Source organism: Chrysochloris asiatica, unplaced genomic scaffold, assembly GCF_000296735.1.
Source record: "Chrysochloris asiatica unplaced genomic scaffold, ChrAsi1.0 scaffold00137, whole genome shotgun sequence".
In the NCBI taxonomy this organism is placed as follows: Eukaryota; Metazoa; Chordata; class Mammalia; order Afrosoricida; family Chrysochloridae; genus Chrysochloris; species Chrysochloris asiatica.
Window position 1 is genome coordinate 8,997,712 of NW_006408655.1, and position 19,809 is coordinate 9,017,520.

At 39.3% G+C, this 19,809-nt stretch overlaps 1 pseudogene; it reads right to left on the bottom strand.

Annotated features, from left to right (window-relative positions):
- The window catches only part of LOC102837122, an 84,890-nt pseudogene that overhangs the window by 49,409 nt on the left and 15,672 nt on the right, over positions 1 to 19,809 (bottom strand).

Sequence of the window (19,809 nt, forward strand, 5' to 3'; positions counted from 1 at the left end):
TTGGGGAAAAGGTAAGTTGAATGGAATCACAGGGATGACGTGGGATAACTGATGTTACATAGAGGGAATTGCAGTCATCAAAGTGAAATGAAGTATGTGATTTGTTGTATGTAAAACTGATGATTTACTCTGTAAACCTTCACTCAGCACACAACAAAATGTTTTAAAAAAATATGTGAAAAAGCAGAGCACCAAGAATTTTCAAACCACTGCTGAAAAAGAATAGAATGATATTTGTTTCACCAGATACCTACAATTAATTAAGGCCTTGAGGTATTGTCCACAGGATAAATAATCCCCCTAATGGAACAGAACAAAATACCTACAATCTACTCTGCACACATATAAACCTTTAGGAGACTTCAAGATAGTAGAAAATAAAAAGCAAAACAGAAACCTGGAAGCCTTGAATAAAAGATTGATGTTAGACTACACTGACATAAAAAAACTTCAGTTAACCAAAAAATACCATTAAAAGACTGCAAATATAGAAAACTGAAATAAGATATCTGCAGCACACGTAACAAAAAAAGATAAGCATCTATAGTATATTTTTTAAGTACTGCTTTAAATCAGTAAGAAAAAATAATGCAGGAGAAAAAAAATTTAATTCAAACAGGCATTTCAGGAAATAGGAAAATGAATGGCCAATATACATGTGAAAAGATGGTAATCTTAATAATATTAAGGGCAATGCAAATCAAGACCACAATGAAATACAATTTCACACCCTTCAGATTGACAAAAGTTAAAAAGTCTGACAATATCAAGTTTCACTGAAGAAGTTGTTAAGTGCCATTGAGTTGGTTCTGACTCATAGAGACCCTGTGTAGAATTTCCAAGGAGCAGTGAGTGAATTTGAACCACTGACTGTGTAGTTCAAACCAACCTTAGGATCCAGTGCTTATCCTACAGTGCCACAACAGGACTCCACTGAAGAAGTAGAGCAACAGATATTTTTATGTAATACTGAAAGGAATGAAGGGAAAGTTTATTATTATGCTAGACAACAAGGTCAATTTGAACCAAAAGGTGGTGCTTCAAATCCACTAGCTGCTCCTTGGAAACCCTATGAGTCGGAACCAACTCAATGGCACTCAACAACAACAACAAAATGGCTGGTGAACTACCGACTATCTTGCAGCAGTTCATATTGACATTGTGGTCCAGTACTTATCCTACAGGGCCACAGATACAACTCAAAATAACAATGAGATATCATTTGACCCCAGCATTAATAGAAAAGTTCAAAAACATAAGAAACAATAAATGCTGGTTAGGGTATGGAGAGTCTGAGACCCTCTTGCTCTGCTGGTTGGGCTAGAAAATGGTGCAACAACTGTGGAAGATGGTACCGTGCTTTCCCCAAAAGTTGGAAATCGAACTTGCATATGATTCAGGAAACCCTCTATTTGTTATGTATCCTCAAGACATAAGATCTGTGACACAAATAGATAAATGTTCACCACAATTATCGCAGCACTATTCACAATAGCAAAAAGATGGAAACTGCGTAAGTGCCTTTCAACAGAAGAATGGTTAAACCAACTTTGGTACATACACACGATGGAATACTATGAAACATTGAAGAATAATAGTGAATCTGCAAAACATCTCATAGCATGAATGAACTTGGAGGCCATTATTCTGGGTGAATTTTGTCAATCACAAAAGGACAAATATTATATGAGACGATTGTAAAAAGTCAAGAAAAGATTTTAATGCTAAATGGAACATTCTATAATGGTTACTAGTGGTTGGAGATGCCTAGATGGAGTTTCTATATGCCTATAGAAACTGTGTGTCAGTTCCAGAGGGCAGTCAGGGACAGGCAGGGCAGCCAGCCTGTGGGCTTCTGTCAGTCCAATGTTGACTTGGTGGCTCGGTGGGCTCTGGATGTCTGGAGCAAAGGCTGCTCAAATCCAGGAACCAAGGTAGCACAGCCAGCCCTGCCTCACTCTAGCATGCCCCAGGACTCTGTGACTCTGCCTTCCTAGAGTCAGGTGACCTCTAGTCACCAGGGAAGTGTGGGGAATAAGAAAGAATCACATCTTTCCCATTGCCTCTTGCCTTCATGAATTTGCATAACCAGGCTGCTATCTGTCCTCAAAACTGCATGCAAAGCTTCATCACACCATGTCTAGCCAGGAGACCTTTCACCAGTCTGTCTTTGTCCTTCACCATCCCTGCTCAGCTTCTTCTCCCAGGAAGTATTTAATCCACTTCTCTAACTTTTCCGCTGCAGCTCAGAGTTCCAGGATTATCATCTGTGTGTATTTCGTTTGGTCTTTCTTATCTTTATTGTAGAGAGTTTGTGTATTTGAGTGTTGCCTAATCCATTATCTTTTCCATTAGCTTCAAACCATGTTCCTTTTAAGTGTTCTTTGAGTTTGGGGAACACAGGACTGTAGGGTGGATAGAGTTAAGGTTTCCCAGCAAATTCTTGCTACCCTTGAAGAATGAGCAGGTGCTTTGTCATGATGGAAAAAGAGTTCTTTGGTACAACTTTCCTGTTCTTTTTCTCATCAGCGCAGCTTACAATTTTCTTTACATTTCTTCCTAACAAGTCCCTATGATCATCCTGTGTCCATCACAAAAACCTATCAAGGAGTAAGATTACTCCTTGTTGTTCTTGTTAAGTACCACCAATCCCGACTCATAGCAACCCTATCTGGAGTTTCCAAGGAACAACTGATGAGTTTAGGAATCCCAAAAAACAATCGGCATAACCTTCTAAGATGACCTCTCTGCTTTAATCAGCAGATCTCAGAAGCCACTGTTTTGACCTGGACATTTTTTGGAGGCCCGAGAATGAGACTAAGACAAATGCATTACTGATAGAACTTGTCTGTCACCACCCACAGACTGTAGAGGCATGTCTAAACACATTTTGGTTGGAATAAGCCCATGCATGTATGAACTAAAACCCTAGTAGCAATATTGCTTTTGTTGACTCTTGTATATCTTCAAATCTCCCTACCTTAGTTGTTGGTGCTAAGTACTATCAAGTCGATTTTGACTCATGAAGACCCCACGGGAGCAGATTGTGTTTTGTAGATTGTGACCTTTCAGAAGCCCAAGCACTAGTCCTGTCTCCTGAGGTGCCTCTGAGTGGGTTCAGACCACCAAACTTATATGAATTTTCCTCGGTTTAAATGGCAGAGTAAATTTCGATCATATGTGTCATCATAAAGTATTATTGTTACTTTCCATTAAAAATTGGGTTATGGTTCTGTCAGTCAGTAGCCATGTATTTTTATTATCCATTTCAGCCAGTGGAATAGATTAATAGAAAGGGAATTGCTGGATCAAAATGAATTCACATGTATATATCTGTTGTTGTTAAGTGCCATTGAATTGCTTCTGCTCCATAGTGACCCTGTAGAGGGTTTCCAAGAAGCAGATGCTTTTCCACTGACATTCCAGTTCAAATGACTTTGCAGTCTGGTGTATTAGTCTATAGCGCCACACCAGGGCTCCTACATTTTTCTCCAAAAGGGTAATATTTGTCTGTCTCCACAGTACATGAATTTGCTCACTTACTCATGCCGTGACCACCTAGATAATACCAATATTTTCTATTTTTGCCAATCTGAAAAGTCAAAATAGTATTTTTTATTTGTTTTGATTTGTTTGATAAATAAGGTAGAGTGTTTTTACGTAAATTTGTTGATGGTTTGAATTTATTTTTCTCTGAATTTCTTTTTTATTTATTCTGCTCATCTTTTTATTAGGTTATTATTCAGCATTATTTAAATGACTGGTTGGTGTTCTGAAGCTATTATAACTATTAATGCCTTGTCTGCATGTTGTATTATAACTATTTTCTTAATTCTCCATTTGCTTTTCAACTATTTTTAGTACTTTCTGAAGCTTTTCATTTTAGGCCTGCAGGGCAGCTAATTATTTATCATGGCCCTTGTAGCCAAATGTCTCCAGTGTGTGATATACTATAAACCCCAGCCTCGATGCCTGTGATTATGGACCCATTTTGAAATGAATTACTTAGGAGTAAAAATTAAGGCAAGGCTAAGGACTAAAGGGATTAAGGATGCCCCCACCTTACTAAAGTGTGTGACTCAAGTCAACATCCATGGTCTGACTCCAGTTTATAAGACTGCTTTTGGACAAGTTTGCACTGTTACCCTGGATTTTGCCTCTGGCTTATTAGTCTGACGTCCAGTTCATGGGATTTTCGGCTCATAGCCTGACCTGATTGACCAGCTCTGGTAGACTCTTGTATCAAAAGCCTGTGGTTTGATCTGCCGATTTGGGTTCCTCAGCTTTTGAGACTACATGAGTGAGAAGATTCCTCAAGATTGATCTCTGAAGTATGCATTTGGGATTTGCCAGCCTCCACAATTGTGTGAGTCATTGCTTTGGACAACTGAGTTTTTCAAGACTTTGCCGAGTCTTGTATCCTAAGACTTGAGGGAAGGGAGGAGTGGTGATTGACATCAAGGATTATGGAGCATTGTTGTTATTGTTAAGTGCCGATGAGTCAGTTCCGACCCGTAGTGACCCCATATAGGGTTTCCGGGGAGCAGCTGGTGTGTTTGAACCACTAAACTTGCAGTTCAAACTGATCTTGCAATCCAACATATTGTGCTGTAGTGCTACACCAGCAGTGGTATGCCTGTGTGCCGTGGAGTTGGTTCTGACTCATAGTGACCCTGTACAGGGTTTCCGAGGCTGTAAATCTTTACGGGAGCAGAATGACTCGTCTTTCTCCCACGAAATAACTGGTAGTTTCAAAGTGCTGACCTTGCGGTTTGCAACCCAATTCGTAACCACTACGCTACCAGAGGTCCTTAGCAGTGGTGTAGCATGTTGGAAAAGTCAAACAGTTGGGAAATTTTAAATCTCCAACTCAATAGGGACCAGCCTGTGCTGTTCTTTCTAAAAGAAATTATTCATGCAATGCCTATTTTTTCTATTATGGACTTTGTGAAATGGCTCATGCTTAGAAAGTTCAAATTTATTTTGCTTATTCTTTACACATGTGCTTATCTGTTGTTAAGTGCTGTCGAGTTGATTCTGATTCATAGTGACCCTGTATAGTGTTTCTGAAGCTGTAAGTCTTTGTGGGAGCAGAAAGCCTACTGTTTCTCCTGAGAAGCAACTGGTGGGCTCAAACCGCCTGGTGGGATTCAACCACCAACCGTGTAGTTCTCAGTCCATCCAATACTTATCATACATATTAAGTACTGTCTAGGTACAAATAAAAGATCACTTCTATAGGGGAGCATAAGCTCTAGTGGGGTGTTGTTGTTTTTGTTAAGTGCCATTGAGTCAGTTCTGACTCACAGAGACCCTGTATAGTTTTCAACAACAATAGCAACATAGTTTCCAAGGAGCAGCTTGTGGGTTTGTACTGCCAACCTTGTGATTATCAGTTCAGTGCTTAGTCAACAGTGTCACATCAGCCCTCTCTGTTGTTGTTATGTGCCATCAAGTTAGTTCTGACTCATAGCAACCCTGTGTAAGATTTCCGAGAAACAGCTGGTGAGTTTGAACTGCCGACTTGGCTGTTCAAACCAACTTTGTGGTCCAATGTTTACAGCACCACAAAGGGGTGAGAAATACATAAATAATAAACGAACAAGACAATCACTGAGTGGCACAATGCTTTGACGACAATTCAGTGAGGTGAGGGAATAGGGAAAGATGGGGGTAGAAGATGACTGAGCCGTGCTCTCATGGAAGGCCTTTCTGAAGAGGTAGTGTCAAGTTGCGGTATGAAGATGAATGCAGGCAGAGGGAAGAGCTAGTGCCTTTTTATTTTGGTGGAAATGCCTGCTTGAGGATCAGAAAGCTGGCTGGGCACTTGAAACACAGTGAACTGGGAAGAAAGGGACAGGGTCAAATCACCTGAGGCCTGGGTGGTGACTGTCTGTTGCGGAGTTGATTCCAACACATAGCGGCCCTGCAGAGGGTTTCCAAGACTGTAAATCTTTAAGGGAGCAGAAAGCTTCATCTTTCTTCCTCATCTACACAGAACCACTGATAGTTTTGAACTGCTGACCATAAGATTAGCAGCCTGACTTGTAACCACTTGAGCTCCTTAAGGCCTAGGAGACTGTATGAAATCATTTGGATTCCATTCTGGGTTCATAGAAGGCTACTGTTTTGTTGTTGTTGTTGTTGTTGTTGTTTTTTAAAGAAGAGTGGTTCAAGAGCTCATTTGATTTTTCCAACTATGTCTATTTCTAATGAAGAAGAATGTAAACATACATCAAAGAACAGAATATGAGAGTCATTTGTCTCAAATTTATCTACTGTTTCGTGTGTACATAGTATAAAGGGATTCCTCGACATCATGCCATTGATTCCTAAATACTTCACTCCAAACTCAACTTCCTGCCATTGAGTCCGTTCTGACACATAGCAGCTCTACAGGAAAGAGCAGAACTGTTCCTTGGGGTTGTTTTTTTTTTAACACTTCTTCATGTTTATCTCATGGAGTACTTGGTGTGTTTGCACTGCTGACCTTGTGATTAGCAGCCCAGTGCTTACCCCAGTTCACCACCAGGAATCTTTAAATACCTCACGGTGCATTGCTAATAATTATGGGTGTTTTCTTGTTTTTGTTGTTGTTAGGTGCCGTTCAGTTGGCGCCAATTCACACTGACCCTATGTACAACAAAACCAAACATGGCCCATTCCTGCTCCAACCTTATAATTACTACAATGTTTTAGTCCATTATTACAGCCAGTGTGTCAATCCATTGTGTTAAGGGGTTTCCTCTTTTTTATTGACCCTCTACCAACAGTGATGTCCTTCCTGCTTACATGTTCCAAGTATGTGAGACAAAATCTCACCATTCTGGTGATACTTCTTTCAAGACAGTCCATAGTAGATTCAATGATCTTCACCAATACCATAATTCAAATACATCAATTCTTCTCTGGTGGTCCTAATTCATTGTCCAGCTTTCACATGCATATGAGGCCACTAAAAGTGCCATGGCTTAGGTCAGGAGCACCTTTGTCTTCTAAGTGACATGTTTGTTTCTTAACACTTTTCAGAGTCATTTGCAGTAGATTTGCTCAATGAAATAAGTCATTTGATTTCTTGACTGCGGTTTCTGCGGGAGTTGATTGTGGATCCAAGTAAAATGAAATCCTTGACAATTTCAATCATTTTTCCATCTATCATTAAGTTGCTTATTCTTCAAAGTTTATCTTCTCAGATTATTTTCTCAGAGTACAAATTGAATAAATATGGCAAAAGGATACAACCCAGACACAATCTTTTTCTGACTTTAATCTCTGTAGTATCCATTTGCTCTGCATGAATGACTGCCTCTTGGTCCATGCATAAGTTTTACATGAGCACAATTAAGTTTTCTGGAATTCTCAACCTTCACAATGTTATCCATAATTTATTATGATCCACATAGTCAAATACATTTGCACAGTCAATAAAACACAGGTAAAGGTCTTTCTGGTATTCTCTGCTTTCAGCTAAGATCTATCTGACATCAGCAAAGATACCCCTTGTTCCATATCCACTTTTGAATTTGACTTGAATTTTTGGCAGTTACATGTTAATGTATTGCTACAACCATTTTCTAATTTCTACATTCTATTGGATCACCTTTCTTTGGAATGGGCACAAATTGGGTCTCTTTCAGTCAGTTGGTCAGTTGGTCTTCTCAATTTCTTGGAATAGATGAATGAGTGCTTCCAGTACTGCATCAGTTTGCTGAAACATTTCAGTTGCTTTGGCCAATTCCTGGATTCTTGATTTTCACCAATGCCTTCAGTTCATATTGGACTTCTTCCCTCAACGCCATCCATTCTTGATCATACGCTACCTCCTGAAATGTCTGAACATTGACCGATTCTTTTCTGTGACTGTATATTCCTTCCATGTTCTTTTGATACTTTCTGCATCATTCAATATCTTGTCAATTGAATGCTTTAATGTTGTAACTCGAGGCTCAGATTTTTTCCTTCAGTTCTTTTAGATTGAGAAAGGCAAATCTATTCATTCTATTTCCTTTTCTAACTTCAGGTCTTTGTACATTTCATTACAATACTTTTCTTTGTCTTCTTGAGCTGCCCTTTGAAATCTTCTGTTCAAGACTTTTATGTCATCATTTATTCTAACCACTTTGTTTTTGTTGTTGTTAAGTGCTGTTGAGTCAGTTCCCACTCATGGCAACCCTGCATAGGGTTTCTCAGTAGCAGTTGGTGGGTTTGAGCCACTGACCTTGTGGTTCACAAACCAGGGCTTATCCTACAGATCCACACCAATAGTCTACTATATATTCAATAACAAGTTTCAGATTGCAGTCTTGGATAACACAAACTGTAGACACAAAAGAAGATACATGATTCGGTTTCTAAGACTGCAATCTTTTTGGAAGAGTTCTACTTGCCCAAGTGGTTCATTATGAGTCAAAATCAGTATTATCTGGCACGTAATCCATAATGAAATTCCAACACTGGTCTCAAAGCAGCCCCTTTTCCTATAGTTGGTTTACTCAAATCAAGATCCAAAGTAGCTCCACATGATACATTTGGTTGCTGTGTCTTTGATTCTCCTCTAATTTAGAGCAGAACTTTCCTTTTCTTCCTCTCTCCACAATCTTACTTACCAACTTAAATTGTTCATCTTCCTTTCCTCTTTTTCTTTCTTCTTCCTCATCTTTCTGTCTTTCTAAATATGTACTATAAATCTTTTTGCTGTCAAGAACTGTGCTAGACACTAAAGAGATTGGTGAAAAACCTTCATGGTCTCTGTAAAGATATATCCAGTTCTCTTATGCATTGTTAATGCTGCTAAAAGAGTAAGATTTTATTGGATAGGACAGTATCCATCCTAAAGGATAATGAAGCATGTCTCTTTCTTCTGCTCAGAAATTCGAAGCTCTCCTAATTATCTAAGAATAAACTTTAAGTATGCGATTCTCAGCTCCACCACTGACTAGCTCTATAACCTTGAGCAAGTTACTTAAGGTCTCTGTGCCTTTATCAGGTTTACAATCTAGTGCAGAACAGAAGCATTTAACAAGTAATTGTACAATTAACTGCTAATGTGTTAAGTGCTAGGAAGGGAAGTTAAGTGCTACGTAATCAGTGAATAATTAGCTTATGGAAGCATATTGACATGAAGGGCAAGATTACAGTAATAAATGCCAAAAGAAGTGGTAAATGCAAGGTCCTTACCAAGTCTAAAAAAGTAGTAAGGAATTTCCCATTATGTTGAAGAGTGAAGCACACATCTAGCAAACAGAATGTCCCCGTCATCAATAAAAGGCACTCCATAGAGTCTGGAGTCCTGGTGTGGAGCTGTGGGTTAAGGCACTGGACTGCAAAGTCACTTAGAACTGCAGGGTCGGCAGTTCAAGCTCACCACTTGCTCCTCAGAAACCTTATATAGGGTCACTATGAGTTGGACTCGATGGCATTTAACAATAACAACAAGAGAGAGTCCTGGCCTGGTGCTATAGGATAAGAACTGGACCTCAAGGTCAGTTTGAAACACAAGTTCAGCAGTTCAAACTCACCAGCTGCTCCCTAGGAACCCTATACAGGGTCACTATGAGTCAGAACCGGCTTGAATGCATTTAACAATAACAGCATAGGGAAGGGCCATTCTCTGGGACTTGATTATCTGACTTCCTTCTAACCAATTGCATCTTCACCGAACTTTGTAAGTAGTTCATCATATCCAAATAGCAGTCTGGTATTTTCCAGTCTCTGGAAGAGTTTATCTGTCACAACAAGGTGTTATTTTTGGTCAATTTAATGTGATTGTGAATATCCTTAGACCGTTTCCCTCTGAAGTGAACTGAAAATTATGCAAACAGCCCCTCAAAACTAAAAACACAACCCACAATATGTGCTCACAGGAAATAAAGAAGATCTTACCAGTGACACCACTGAAAACCCACCTCGTACTTTCCTTTAGTGATAGCTATGGCATCAGCTAACTGCTGATTGTAGCATTTTCTCATCTGCTCCTCATTCTGCAAACCAAAAATAAATACAGTGAGGACCACAATATGTTTCCATATATGAACCACACATACAGTGAAAGGATTCATAGTGTAAAACCATCAGTCAAATCATGGCAAGCTCTTGACAATTTCCATTTATAATCATTTCTCCTACACTGCAGCTCTTATAACACATTCAACTTTGACTTAATAGTTAATCAAAAGCAATAGAGAGTCCAGTGTTGTACAGTAGGATAAGCATGGTTCACAGTTCAAACTCACCATCCACTTCTTGGAAACCAACTCAGCAACACTTAACAACAACAACAAAAGCATCAGAGAGCTCATATTGGATAAAACAAATGTAGATAGTCCCAATACTTTATTTTGTTTTTACACATCTACCTTTCCTAGAATTGCTTTGAAAAGTGGTAAAAATCTATCTGTAATTCTTATCCTATTCTTATCTTTGTACTCTTGAGTGGAACGTGCTCGGGAAAAATAATCCAGAGTGGCTAATGCATAATCTAGAATCATTTTCTGATTGATTAAAACATTTAATATATCAAGGCTGCTGTGGGGCAAGATAGTGGAGGAGATAAAAACACTGAGCTGATTCTCTGCAATACAGACATGGAAGACCAAGTGAAACAGACACAGAAGGTAATATTGGAACCCTGAGCTTCAGAGGATAGGACAACGAGGTGGATTGAGTACACCTGGATGAGAAAACGGAACAGGAGCAGTGAGAGAGAAGAAAAACGGGCAGACTATAGAAGAAAAAAACAGGCTGAGGAGTGGTACAGCCATCTAGAGCTTTGGTGAGCAATTGTTGATACAGCAGCCTGCAGGCACAATAAAACTGGAGGCTACAGTGGGGGAAAGGTGTGTGAGTGTGTGCAGTTCTCCCTTGTTCCTGTGCCCTCCTGATAGCCAGTCCCCAACCTCACCAGCCCAGCAGCCAGTGGCACCCCCTCCTATGTAGCCTTTGCTCTGTCTTGGGTCAGGTACCAGTCATAGCACCTCTGTTTCTGGAGGTGTGTGGGGCTATCCTGAACTACACTATACACAGTGAACAGAAAACTGCATTCACAGTTCCAATCTCTACCAAAGCCAGAGGAAACGGGTGGTGAGTTCCTTAGAACACACCAATATACAATTACCAATTAAATATAAATATGACACCACAATCTCTCAGAGAAAACAGACAATTTCAGTTTGTACAAATAAACAAGACAGAGTGTCTCAAACAGATGATCAAAATATAGAGGCTGAAAATATAAAACTAGAAATGGTATTGGAAATACTTGATGAAGATTTCAAAAGAATGCTATTTAGGCACCTTCAAACGATTGAGAGAATGATTGAGAAAAGTGTAGATGGAATCAAGGAAAACATAGACAGAACTATATCATAATTCAGGAAACAAACTGATAAAATAAATGAAAAGGAAAACATGCAAAAATAGCATTTAGAAAGCCAGAGATTGACAGTAAAGCTTCTAAATTGATAATATACTGAAAGGGGAAAGAAGTAGAATTGAATCAATGGAAGACCAAATTGCTGAACTCAAAAATATATCTCTCAATATTCATCTGCTATAGGAAAAATCCCTCCACTTGTCTGTCAGTTTGTTGTACTATGGAGGATTGCATGTTGCTCTGAGGCTGGAAGCTATGTCACAGGATTATAAATACGAGTAGGGTCACCCATGGTGGACAGGTTTCAGATGTGTTGACAGACTAAAACAGATTAGGAAGAAGAAGAAGTAGACTACTTCTGAATGTTTAGCCATTTAAAACCTTATGAATAGCAGTGGAACACTATCAGATAGCACTAGAATATTGTCAGATATAAGGCCAGAAAATGAAGACCCTCAGATTGGAAGGCACTCAAAATATGACTGGGAAAGAGCTGCCTCCTCAAAGTAGAGTTAATTGTGATGATGTGAATGGAGTAAAGCTTTTGGGATCTTCATTTGCTGATGGGACACATCTTAAAATGAAGAGAAACAGCTGGAAGCATCCACTAATAATCAGAACATGGAATGTAAGAAGTATGAATGAATCTAGGAAAATTGAAGTTGCCAAAAATGAAATGAAGGTATAAAAATTGATAACCTAGGCATTGTTGTTGTTGTTGTTAAGTGCCATAGAGTCAGTTCTGACCCATAGTGACTCTGCATAGGGTTTCCAAGGAGTGCCTGGTGAGCTTGAACCACCGACCTTGAGGTTGAAACTGACTTTGCAGTCCAGTGCATTAACCTACAGCGCCACACCCAGACACACAGGCTTTAGTGGTTGGTGCATAAATTTGAATAATTGTGGTATTAACTGGCCTTCCTTGTAGACATGTGGATATTATCATATCACAGATACTTCAAGATAGATCTTGAAATGTTCTTTTTGATGGTTAATGCAATGCCATTCCTCTTCATTTTGTTATTCCCAGCATAGTAAACCATTTGTCAAATGCAAAATGATCCATACCAATCCATTTCAGCTTACTAATGCCTAGGCCAGTTAATACTAACTTCTTCATTCTGAAATTGATGAAACATGCAATCAAGATGTGTTGATAATCACTGGTTATTGGAATGCAAAAATTGGAAACAAAGTAAAAGAATCAATAGTTGGAAATATGATAGTAATGATGCTGGGGATCAAATGATAGAATTTTGCAAGACAAAAGACTTATTCCTTATATATCTTTCTTAAACAACATGAACCTCACAAGATGGAATATGCAGAAATCAAATGGATTAGAGCTAAGACATGGTGGCAAAGCTCCATATCAGCAACCAAAACAAGGCCAGGGTCCAACCCTAGAACAGACCATCAATTACTCCTATGCAAGTACAGGCTGAGGATGAAGAAAATGAAAACAAATCTGCAAAAGTCAAAATTTAATCTTGAATTTATCTCACCTGCATTTATAGATCATCCCAAGAACAGAACTGATGCACTAGACACTATTGACTGAACACCAGAGATTTGTGGGGGGGTGATATCAAGAACATTGTACAGGAAGAAAGCAAAAAGTCATTAAGAAGGTAAGAAAGAAGGAAAAGACCAAAATGGATGTTAGAAGACTCTGAAACTTACTCTCCAGAGTAGAAATGCTAAAGCAAATGGAAGAACAGAAAACTTCAAAGGGCAGCTCGAGAAGACAGAGTCAAGTGTTATAATGAAATGTGCAAAGACCTGGAGTTAGAAAACAAAAAGGGAAGACAATGCCCAGCATTTATTAAGCTGAAAGACCTGAAGAAAAAATCCAAGCCTTGACTTGCAATATTAAGGATTCTGTGGCCAAAATATTGAATGATGTAGAAAGTATCAAAAGAAGATGGAAGGAACATACACAGTCACTGTACTCAAAAGAACTGGTTGCTGTTCAACCATTTCAAGAGTTAGCATATGATCAAGAGCCAATGGTATTGAAGGAAGATGTCTAAGGTGCACTGAAGGCATTGGCAAAGAAAAATGTTCCAGGAATTGATGGGACACAAATAAATATCTTTCAAAAACTGATGAAGCACTAGAGACACTCAGTCATCTATGCCAAGAAATTTGGAAGAGAGCTACCTGGCCAACTGGTTGGAAGAGATCCATATTTGTGCCCATTCCAAAGAGAAGTGACTCAGTAGGTTGTAGAAATCATCATGTAATATCATTAACATGCAAATAAAGTTTTGCTAAAGATAATTCTAAAACAGCTGCAACCAGTAGTACATTGACAGGGAACTGCCAGAGGTTCAAGTCAGATTCACATGAGAACGTGGAATGAGGAATATAATCGCTAATGTCAGATGGATCGTAGTTGAAAGCAAACAACACCAGAAAGATGTTTATTTGTGCTTTATTTACTACGCAAAGGCTTTTGACTGTGTGGATCATGACAAACTATAGACAACATTACAGAGAATGAGCATTCAGAACGCTTCATTGTGCTCATGAGAAACCTGCACATAGACCAAGAGGCAGTTGTTCAAACATAACAATGGGATAATTGTTCTTACGTGCTGTTGAGTTGGTTTCGATTCATAACAACCTTGTATAATGTTTCCAAAGAGCAGCTGGTGAGTCAGAATCACTCACCTTATGGTTCAAACCAACCTTGTGGTCCAGTGTTTTATCCCACAGAACTACACCAGGACTCCATAAGAGGACACTGAGTGGTTTAAAATCAGGAAATGTGTGTTCTAGGGTTGTATTCATTCACTATACTTATCCAATCTGCATACTGAGCAAGTAATCTACGAAGCTGGAAGAATGTGGTAACAGAATTGGAGAAAGACTCATTACCAACTTACAATGTATAGATGATACAACCTTGCTTGCTGAAAGCAAAGAGGATTGACAACGCTTACTGATAAAGATCAAAGACCATAGTCTTCAGTAATGGTTGCACCTCAATGTGAAGAAAGCAAAATCTTCGTCACTGGACCAGTAAATAACATGACAAATGAAGAAAAGATTGAAGCTGTCAAATACTATTATGCTTGGATCCACTATCAACATTCATGGAAACAGCAGTCAAGAAATCAAATGATGCATTGTATTAGGCAAATCTGCAACACAAAACCTCTGTAAAGTGTTCAAGAGCAAACATGTCAGTTCGAGGACTAAGATTTGCCTGATATAAGCCAAAATATTTTCAATAACCTTGTATGTATGTGTTTGGTAAAGTGGAATGTCTGAGAAAAGAAGAAAACCCCCAAAGGGATGGATTGGCACAGTGGCAGCAGCAATGGGATCAAACATAGGAACAAATGTGAGGTTGGCACAGGACCAGGCAGGTTTCCATTTTGTTGTGCATAGGCTCAATAGCACCTAACAACAGCAAGGAAGAAATGTACTTAAGCTTAGTATGGTGCTTCGTATAGTGTCAATAAAAGATGGATTTTCTTGTTTTATGTCAGATAAATGACAGCAATACTTACTCATAATGACAGAAAGCATTAGTGATTATCTTCAAGCAACATAGTTTTACATCTTTGCCTCTAGATGAGTCATGAAAGCACAAATGTTGTTGTTGTTAAGTACCATGGAGTCGGTTCTGACTCATAGTGACCCTGCACAGGGTTTCCGAGGCTGCCAATCTTTATGGGAGCAGAAAGCCTCATCTTTCTCCCATGGAATGGCTGGTAGTTTCGAACTGCCGACCTTGCGGTTAGCCACCTGATTCATAACCACTACGTTACCAGAAATAAGACCATATGAATATGTGGTTGAAATCAAGAACTCAACTCACACTGTCTAGGTTGAAACTGAAGCACCACTGTTTTTAACTGCTGACCTTGAGTAAGTTAATGAGACTTTCTGTGTCTCTATTTTATTTTCATTTGTAATATAGGGATTACAACTGTACCTGTTACATTGTGAGGATTAAGTGAGTTCATATACAGGTACTTTTTAAAAGCTCTGAGCACATGGTAAAGCTCTATAAGGGGACTTGGAAAAGTTCATGGAAAAATGGAATAATGGAACTTTTCCATGAAATTTTTGAAGTCCCCTAGTATTTATTAAGTTAGTGTATGAAATATAACCTGTGCAAATTAAAACTACCTTCATAAATTAGTAATTCAAGAACTCTATACACATCTAAGTATAAGATCAATCCACACAAAGAACAAAGGGAATTAAAGAACTTCTACCTGCTGATAATATTTCTCAACTGATGTGATCCTGTCATGTAGATTACTGAAGACATGAAAGGCTTCCTCTTTAAGACGATCCTCAAACTGCAACTGCAGCAATTGTTTGAGAAATCCAAAATCCACCTGAAGGGCTTTAAAAGTCTAAAATATTGAAAAGCATGCATTATTGTAGGGGGTAATGGTCATCTATGTGAAGATTCTAACCCATCCCCTGGTTCAGGACACATAACCAGATTGGGAGTTGTTCTCCTTTTAAGGATTACCTGTCAAATATTTTGTGCATTGGACAATGCCAGTAATTCCATCCCATGGTGTCTAGCTGCTGCTCAATGTAACAGTTAATATGCTAAACTAATATACGCTACCATGGATAAGGGAGATGACATTCCTAGCAATTTCTCCTCATGTGGAATAAAATACCTGTGCTAACAATAGCCTTCTGCCAGCCCTCAAAGTTAATTTTAAGCTATGGATTTCAGATCAGAGAAAATGGGCAAGAATAAACATTTTCTGAGAATCTACTAATGAGGTATTAAATACACAAACAGTGTGTTGAATAAGAACCAATTATGATATAATTAGAACAGAATGTATTCCCCCCACCAGTGGTTGGGATCTTTATTTTTTATTGTGAACTGGGTGATAGTTTATATAGGAGAACATCAGCTTTACACCATCAATTCATTGCAATAATTACAATTTCTTCCATGCATTATTATTAAACAGTATTTGCTTCCATTCAGTCCCTCTGTTTTTCTTTTCTTTTTTTGGTGGGAGCGGGGGCACTTCTGGGGGGAAGAACACAAAAACACTCAGGAATATATAATCATTTAAACAACCAAAGGGCACATTCTGCAAGCCTGCCTCCTGGCTGCCAGCTCTCAGTCCCTCTCTTTCCATTAGTGTAGAGCCCTCAGCTGTTCCCTCTCTGATCTTCATCTCTGCTTCCATCTCTGGTGTCACTGCTTCTCTGGATAGAGTCCTGCATTCCGCTTATGCTCTCTTCTTCCTTGATGGTCCTAGGGTCTTCTATTTCTGGTCTATAAGATTAACTTCTCCCCTGTTTTTGTTACAAAACTTCTGCCATTAGAGTTGTGACAGTTGTAATTAGTCATGATAACAATTACTCATTATTGAATTGTAAGACTTTTATCCCCATCTCTTTTCATCAGGCCCATCTAGACTAGATGAAAACTATTCAGTGGGGACTCTACCTTCCCCCACACACTCTGAAACTAAACTTCCTCTTGAAAACTTGTAAGCCAGTCACTTCATGCCTTTATTGCCCCCTCAATTTAGGTAGCCAATGTTTATAAATTGCCCGTCCCTATCTATCCTGTATGCAGAGGGGATAGGATTGATATGTGATGTGAAGATATCCCTCTCAGTTGGTATTTTGAGCTACTACATCCATAAGTATTAAGAAGAAGGTTGGAAAACTCTCAATCCCTGATTTCAAATTTTACTTCACAGTTACAGTGGTCAAAACAGCTTAGTACTGGTACAATGAAAGAGACATTGATCAATGGAACAGAATTGAGAATCCAGAAATTAACCCATCCACATACAGCCAACTGATTTTCGACAAAGTGCCTAAATATATTGCATGAGCAGGAGATAGTCTCTTCAACAGAAGGTGCTGGCAGAACTGGAAAGTGATATGCAAAAGACTGAAATAATACCTTTACCTCACACCCTTACAAAAATCCATGTCAGCATGGATTAAAGACCTAAATATGAATTCCAGAATTATAAAGGCCACCAATGAAAACATAGGGATAAAGTGAGGGCTCTAATACAGGGCATACACAGACTACCAAACATTTTGAAAATTACACAAATGAAAGACAAAATAGATAATTGGGACATACTAAAAATTAAACACTTAGGTGCATCAAAAGACTTCACCAAAAGAGCAAAAAAGGAGCCCACAGAATGGGAAAATATCTTCTGTAATGACACATTAGACAAGGGACTAATTTCTAAAATATATAGGAAATTACAACACCTCTGCAGGAAAAAGACAAATAACCCAATTTAAAAATGGGCACAGTACATGAACAGACACTTCACCAAGGAGGAGATTTGGGCAGCCAACAAACATGAAGAAATGTTCATGATCACTAGCCATTAGAGAGATGCAAATCAAAACAACAATGAGATATTATCTCACACCAGCAATAACAGCAAAGATAAAAAAAAAAGTAGAGGACAACAAATGCTGGTGAGGATGCCAAGACTGGGACACTCCTGCATTGTGGTAGAATTGTAATATGGTCCAACCACTCTGGAAAGCAATATGGTGCTTCCTTAGAAGGTTGGGAATAGAAATACCTTATGATCCAGCAATTCCTCTACTTGGTATTTGCCCACAAAAAGTACAAGCCATAACAGGAGTAGATATATGCACACCAATGTTCATAGTAGCACTATCCACAATAGCAAAAAGATGGAGACAGCCTAAGTGCCCATCAATGGAAGAATGGATAAACAAACTGGTACATACACACAGTGGAATATTATGCTACCTTGAAGAATAACAAGGAAGCTGCAAGCCACCACAAAACATGGATAAACCTTGTGAACAGTATACCGAGTGAAATTAGTCACAAAAGGAGAAATACTACATAGGACCATTATTGTAAAAGATTAAGAAAAAGAACCTATATTAAAAGGGGGGAAAAACTTCTTTGTTGGTTACCGGCATGTGTGGGATGGGGTAAGGGGACGAAGGGGAAGGTGGAGCATGCTCCACCTTCCCCTTCGTCCCCTTACCCCATCCCACACATGCCGGTAACCAAGGAGCTCTGGTAGCGTAGTGGTTACGAATCGGGCTGCGAACCTTAAGGTCAGGGGTTCGAAACTACCAGCCGCTCCGCGGGAGAAAGATGAGGCTTTCTACTTCCGTAAAGATTTACACCCTCGGAAACCCTGTACAGTGTCATTATGGGTCAGAACCGACTCGACGGCACTTAACAACAACACTTGGGTGCTGGTGGGGGGGGTATATAAGAAGGGAGAGGAAAATGGAAGAACAAGGCATATGGGAGAACAGTTAGGCAGCTTTGTATGGGCTAAGTGGGACAGAGGTAAATAAAGATGTATGCACAATCTTAGAAAAACAGGCTTCCAGAATACAGGGATTGAAGCATGATTTGAATGGGTAAAAGGAGGAAAATAATGTTAAGATGCTTGGCTTTCTTTTGAATCTTTGTTTCCCTTGCCTGCCATTGTAAAATAGAACTTAAGGGAGAGAGAAAGAAATAACCAGAAACATCACCATAGAAAGCTTGTAAGTCTGTCTTCAGTCTATAACTTATTGGAATACCTAAAATGGGACTAGAACTTGCCCAGTGAAGGAGGCTTCCTGTGACACCTTTGCATTGCATAAGACCATCCAGAATCTTCTGAGGTGGGAAATTTCCACTTGAAAGGATAAGCAGACCAACCTGGAGCAGCTAGAAAAACAGAAGACACTTCTTAAAAGATACTTCTTGAAATAACGGCAGTCTGACTGACTACTACAAGAACAAGCAAGTTTTTTGCCTGGGAGCCATCAAAGCAAGTGGTTGGGTCCCCTCAGGGCAAACACTTTTCCAAGACTAAGAATCAATGGGAATACACAAGCAGGCTTATGGTCTTTCTGGTGACCACATTGGTCACTGATAAGGGGAAGTGGGGGGAAAACAGCAATGAAGTTGTGAGCTAAGTCCTACCATGTTCAATAGACTCCTATGAATCCAGGTTGAGAGCTGGTTGGCCAGCAGTATGGCACAACCTGGGAACTCCTGGGTTCAGAGACAGGGACATGACCACAGAGAACTAGAGTGGAGAGTGAAGTATACAGCTGATATGAAGTGAGGGGAGATGCACAAGAACACTCACATTTGCACTTGACCCGGCTCAATGACTGGATGATCAGAACTCGACTAGAAGAAGAAAGAAGAGGGGGGAAAAAAATTTCACTAGAATTTGATGAACTTGATCTATACTTATGGATGTAGTAGCTCAAAAGAGGGAACAAATCCTTACAGCAAGTATCATTCCCACCCTCTCAGTACACAGGGTTGATAGGGATGGGCAACTTAGACATTGTTGTTGTTGTTGTTGTTATGTGCCGTGAAGTCAGTTCCGACTCATAGCAACCTTGCATAGGGTCTCCAAGGCTGTAAATCTTTACTGGAGCAGAAAGCCTCATCT